Source organism: Neopelma chrysocephalum, unplaced genomic scaffold (assembly GCF_003984885.1).
Source record: "Neopelma chrysocephalum unplaced genomic scaffold, ASM398488v2 Primary Assembly neopelma1_22b, whole genome shotgun sequence".
Classification (NCBI taxonomy): Eukaryota; Metazoa; Chordata; class Aves; order Passeriformes; family Pipridae; genus Neopelma; species Neopelma chrysocephalum.
In genome coordinates this window covers 2,491,494-2,497,269 of record NW_020897690.1, presented here as the reverse complement: position 1 = coordinate 2,497,269, position 5,776 = coordinate 2,491,494, and positions in this window count along the sequence as shown.

The following is a 5,776-nucleotide window of genomic DNA, read 5'->3' as shown; positions in this document are numbered from 1 at the left end:
GTTGCTTTTTTCCTTTTAACTAAACTACAAAAGGTGAGCTACAATTTTGTCAGCAACAAAAAACCAATAAATCATTGTACCGGCCCAATAATGTCATGTAACTGATTGACTGAGTGGTAAAAAAGCGGTTGCAATTCAGTGGAGGTAAATGTAGACTGATACACTCAGGGGAAAAAAATCCCAATTTTACATAAAACATGAATGGCTGTAAGTTGCCCGTTCCTACCCAATGATGGGGTTATAACTGATACTTCTGGGAAATGACATCTTAGTGCTCTGTAGCAATCCAAGAAGTAAAAAGTGTTAGGAATTTTTAGGAAAGGAAGAGAGAACAAATCTGAAGACGTTACTTTTTTGTAGAAATTGACAATGCAGCCAGTCCTTAAACACTATGTGCAGCTCTGGTTGCAGCAGCAGTGTCTATAAGGTGGCTGTGTCTCCCTCAAAAGGGATAAAAAGCAGTTGTGAAAAGTAAAGAAACAAGTGACATGAAGAATTTCCACAGAAGAAACAAACAAAGTGAAGTTTTTTCTTTACAAAAAAGATGCTGAGAGGGATATGATACAGATCTATAAAACTGTAGACATAGAAAAAGTAAATAAGTGATGATTGTTCATCATCTTTCCTATCATATGAGTTAGAGGCATCTTTTTTAAAAGTAGGTGTCATAGTTCATATAGGTTCAAAAAGCAACCGGACAAATGAGTGGAAGAAAAATTCACCCAAGCTTAAGAAAATATAAAATTATTCTATCTAGCTCTGGAAGTCCAAAACTCTATATTTGCTATCAGATATCTTGGGGAACTGCACACCTAATTAGCTCTTTCTCAGGCATATGTTCCTGTCCGCTGTAAGAAACAGATTATTGGGCCATATGTACATTTATATGACCTCATGTAGGATTTCTTCAATGAAAATGGAAGGGATGTACATTTTTTCTGTCAAATATCTAGTCTAATTTGTGATTTTTTTACATCTCTTTTTCTTCTATTTAAGGATATATCACTGAATTAATTGCAATGAATATTATAAATAACATATAATACATATATAACTACCTGCACTCCTTTCCCATATAGTTGTCCTGGTACAACCTTTGGGAGAAGATTCCCCTGCAAGCCACAGCTTGCATTGTTCAGCCCTTTAGCCACTGTGAGGGACTGGAAGGTCTGTTACTCTGCAATGCTATTACTTTTCACAGAATCGCAAAATCATAGAATGGGTCAGATTTGAAGGGACCACAGAGGGTCACCTGGTCCAACCTCCCTGTTCAAACAGAGTCATCCTAGAGCACATGGCAGAGAATTGGGTCCAGATGGTTCTTGAATATCCCCGGTGAGGTAGACACCACAATCTCCCTGGGCAATCTGTTCCAGTGCACAGTCACCAGCACAGTAAAGAAGTTCTTCCTCATATTCAGGTGGAACTTCCTGTGCATCAGTTTCTGCCCTTTGCTTCTTATTTCTTGGCACCACTGAGAAGAGCCTGGCTCCATCCTCCTGACGTTGTCCCTTCAGATATTTATATACATTGACAAGGTTCCCTCTCAGTTGTCTCTTCTCGAGGCTAAACAGGCCCAACTCTCTCAGCCTTTATTAGAGAAATGCTTCCCTTAACCACCTTTGTTGCCCTCTGATGGACTTGCTCCCAGAGTGTCGTGTCTCTCTCATACCAAGGAGCCCAGAACTGGACACAGCACTCCAGAAATCGCTTCACCAGGGCTGACTGGAGAGGCAGGATCACCTCCCTCAACTTGCTGGCAATGATCTTCCTAATCCAGATCAGGATAGCACTGGCCTTCTTGGTCAGAAGGGCACACTGCTGGCTCAGGGACAGCTTGTTGTCCACCAGGACCCCTAGGTCTTTCTCCGTAGAGCTGCTTCCCAGCAGGTCAGCCCCAGCCTGTGCTGGTGCAGGGGGTTATTCTTCCCCGGATGCAGGACTCCGCATTTGCCTTTGTTGAACTTGAGATGGTTCTTCTCAGCCCGTCTCTCCAACCTGTCAAGGTCCTTCTGAAGGGCAGCACAGCCCCCTGAGGTATCAGCCTCCCCACCCAGCTTTGTGTTATCAGCAAACTTGCCAAGGAGGGATTTGGCCCTTCATCCAAGTCATCAATGAATAAGTTAAACAATACTGGACCAGTCTTGAACCTTGGGGGACACAACTAGTGACAGGCCTCCAACTAGACTCTGTGCCACTGATTACAATTCTCTGAGATCTGCTGTTCAGCCAGTTCTCAGTCTACCTCACCGTCCACTCATCCAGTCCACATTTCCTGAGTTTACCTATAAGAATGTTGTGAGAGAGTATGGAAAGCCTTGCTGAAGTTGAGGGAGACGATATCTACTGCTCTCCTCTCATCCATACAGGTAACTTCATCATAGAAGACAATCAGGTTCATCAAGCATGATTTACCTGTAATGAATCCATGTTGACTACTTCTGATCAGTTTCTTGTCCTCCATGTGGCTATAGATTGCCTCCAGAATGAGATGCTCCATCATCTTCCCAGGAATTGAGGTGAGGCTGAGTGGCCAGTAGTTCCCTGGGTCCTCCTTCTTGCTGTTTTTGAAGACCAGGGTAATATTTGTTTTCTTCCAGTCCTCAGGCACCTCCTGATCATTATGACCTCTTGAAGATGATCATGAGAGGCCTCACCATGGTGTCCACCAACACCCGCAGCACTCACAGGCGCAGCCCATCAGGGACCATGGACTTGTGGTTGTTAACTTGATCTAGGTGTTCTCTAACCCAATCTTCTTGACCGAGGGAAAGTCTTCCAAGATTCCTTAAGCCTAGTCTCTTGGGTCAGAGAACTCTGAGGGCTGGTCTTGTCAGTGAAGACTCATGTAAAGTATTCAGTAAATTTGCTTTCCCTGTTTCCTCTCTTATCAGGGTCCATTTAGTACCATTAGTAATGAGTCCATAATCCGTTATTACCACTTAGTAATGGGCCCACAACTATCCTTTGTTTTACTTTTGTTATTATGTATTTGAAAAAGCCCTTCTTATTATCCTTGATATCCTTGACCAGATTTAATTACCGGTGGGTCTTGGCCTTCCTTGTCTCATTTTTGCTTACTCTGACAACTTCTCAATATTCATTCCCAGTGATCTGACCCTGTTTCCATATCCCGTGTGTTTCCTTCTTATGCTTGAATAATGACAGGAGTTCTTTATTCATCCATGCTTGTCTCTTTCCCCCTTTGCCCAATTTCTTGCTGTAGTGGGTTGACCCTGGCTGTATTCCAGGTACCCACTAAAGCTGCTCTCTCACTCCCCTCTGCAACTGGACAGAGGAGAGAAAAAAAACAGTGAAGGATTCATGAGTTGAGATAAGAGCTGGGAGAGGTCACTTACTGATCACCATCAGGGGCAAAACAGACTCAAAGTGGGTATATTAATTTAATTTATTACTAACAGGATCAGAGCAAAAGGTGAGAAAACACCTTCCCCCCACCCCTCCTTCCTTCCATGTTCTCCCTCCTCCAATCCAGTGGTGCAGGGGGATGGTGAATGGGGATTGTGGTCAGTTGTTGTTTCTGCTGCTGCTCAGGGAGAGGAGTCCTTCCCCTGCTCCCGTGGGGTCCCTCCCACAGGAGACAGTCTTTGATGGACCTCTCTGGCTTGAGCCAATCCCACAGGCAACAGTTCTTCATGAAGCTGCTGTCCCGTGGGTCACTCCTCCATGGGGTGCAGTCCTTCATGAATGAGTTGTACCGACATGGGTCCCCCACAGGGAAACAAGTCCTACCCAGGAAAAACCTGCCCCAGCGTGGGCTTCCCTCTTCCACAGGCTGCAGCTCTCCGGCAGGACCCTGCTCCATCTTGGGCCTCCCATGGGGTCATAGCCCCCTTCATGCATCCTCCTGGTCCAGCATGGGCTTCTCTATGGGCTGCAGGTGGGTCTCTGCACCCTGATCATCCTCCATGGTCTGCAGGGGCACAGCTGCTCCATCATGGGCTGCACCACAGGCTGCAGGTGCCTCAGCTCCAGCACTTGGACCACCTCCTGCCCCTCCTTCTGCACTGACCTTCTTGTTTGTATTGTTGTTCACATGTTCTCACTCCACTCTTCCCTGGATGGAATTTTTACCTGCGCAACAATCTTCTTTTCTTAAATATGTTATCACAGAGGTGTTACTATCAATCCTAATTGGATCAGCCTTGGCCAGCAGCAGGAAGCCCATCCTGGAGCCGGCTGACATTGGCTCCACCAGAGAGGGGAAGCTTCTAACAGCTTCTAAGAGAAGCCACCCCTGTAGCCCGCCCGTTACCAAAACCTAGCCACAGAAACCCACTACACTTGCTCATCAGGATGCATTGTTCTTGAGTCTGGAGGAAATGATCTTTGAATATCAACCAACTCTCTTGGAACCCTTTTCCCTGTAGGGTCTGTTCCCATGGGATTCTTCCAAGAAGACCCCTGAAGAGATTGAAGCTAGCTATCCTGAAGTCTGTGGTTGAACTCTTACTTGCTGCTCTACTTTCTCCTTGCCCAATACTGAACTCCACAATCTTATGGTCATTACATCCAAAGCTGCCCACAATTTCACATCACCAAGAAGGCTTTCCCTGTTTGTTAATAGGGCATTGAGCAGCACGCCATTTCCCTTGGGATCATCCAATACCTGTGACAGGAAGTTGTTTGACTCTGGCCGAGAGTTGCTGCTGATTCTTCTGTCTACTCTTTCTTGCCACACTGCCAAGGACACCTCCGTGTAGAGCTGTTGCAGTTTCAGGCTCAAGAGATTTTGTGTAATTCCTACCTTCTTTTCACAAATCCTGTCAGGATGCTTAGTAAGCTGTCCTCTTCACATATTTGGCATGTGACATCAGAAACTAGACAGAATACTCAATCATTTAATTTGCTTGATTGACCCAGTTGACACACCAGCAGCTAGGCACTGGAGACAAAAGTGATCCATTGCTGGTCAAAGGTGAGCACAGATGAGTACTCATGCAGAACTACTCATGAGTTAATTATATTTCCTATTTTTTCTTAAGAAAGACATTTTCATTCTGTACCTACCTCAGACAAAATTCCTCAAGGAGGAGGAGTCATGATATTTTCGCACAAGTTGAAAATTTCAGCTGCTATTTAGTAAGGAAGACGAAAGAAACAAACCTCATTTTGCTTTCCCTTGCTTCTATGCTATAGAGGTGATTACTGAACATCAATTAGCACTGATGAAATTTCTCAGAGGATTTTGGATTAAGAATAGAGAAAGGTCACAGGTAAAGCCAATTTATTACAATGTGCATTTAGCTTGGTTTGTTGTCTTCACCCAAACCACCAGCAAGCTTGTGAGCTTTCAGGCAATAGATAAAAAAAAAAAAAAAGAAATTTATTGTTATGTGTATGCTGACTGTAGTTCTTGCTATTGCTCTGTCTCTTTTGAAGTCCAGAAATGTTATTTGTTTTCTCTCTGGTACCAATACTGATCATAGCAGGTGAGCACTTCCTTCAAAAAAGCCATGTCTCAGCTGGCATTAATCGCTCTCCTCAATGGCAAAGTCAGGACAAAGGCCAAGGACTGAATGGAAATGAAGCTCCAAGCTCTGTCTGGTCACTCCTGGTCAGGGTTGAGGTATATGGAAGGATTATTAACTCAACTGCATGGTACTTGTTCTGTGGATAAATTGAGAATTTCAATCTTCTGGGCTGTCAGTCCAAAAACCTTTATGGGTGCTATATATTTTAAAGAAAGGAAGAAGGAAAGAGGAGAAGGGAGGGAGGGGAGGGGAGGGGAAGGGAGGGGAGGGGAGGGGAGGGG